We start from the raw sequence: 604 nt of genomic DNA, 5'->3' as shown, positions 1-604 counted from the left end.
CCTGGATGCTGCCTGACCTGCTGCGCTTTTCCAGCAACACATTTCCAGCTCTGATCTCCAGCATCTCCCGCCTTCACTTTCTCCACTAACTATAAACATGCAAACAATGACAACCACATGCAAATTCAGTCCGTGGCACACCAACCAACGAATGTCTCCGTATCTCATTCAAGTCTTGATAACACATCGGCAATCATGTTTTTGCGACCTGCCACATTGTCAAATTGAATGGCTGGAACAACAAGTTCCAAATAAACAGTCTAGCATTTTTGTCCTTAAATTTTTCTACAAATGGCAATGGGTTATGATCAGTGTATATGATTGTTTCAGGTTTTCTGGTAATATAAACACTGAAATGTTGTCATGCCAATACCAAGCTTAAAGTCTCTTTCTCCACCATTGAATATTTCTTTTGATGAACGTTCCACTTCCTGGAAAAATACCTGATGGATCTTTCTATCGCCTCATCATCCTCCTGCAGGAGCATCACACCAACACCCACATCACAGGCATCGATAGCCACCTTGAAAGACTTCATGTAATCCAGTGTGGCTAATACCGGGGCAGTGGTTAACACCATTTATAGGCTGTCACATGCCTTTTG

The sequence above is a fragment of the Chiloscyllium plagiosum genome, chromosome 25 (assembly GCF_004010195.1).
Source record: "Chiloscyllium plagiosum isolate BGI_BamShark_2017 chromosome 25, ASM401019v2, whole genome shotgun sequence".
NCBI lineage: Eukaryota > Metazoa > Chordata > Chondrichthyes > Orectolobiformes > Hemiscylliidae > Chiloscyllium > Chiloscyllium plagiosum.
This window is presented reverse-complemented; position numbering follows the sequence as displayed.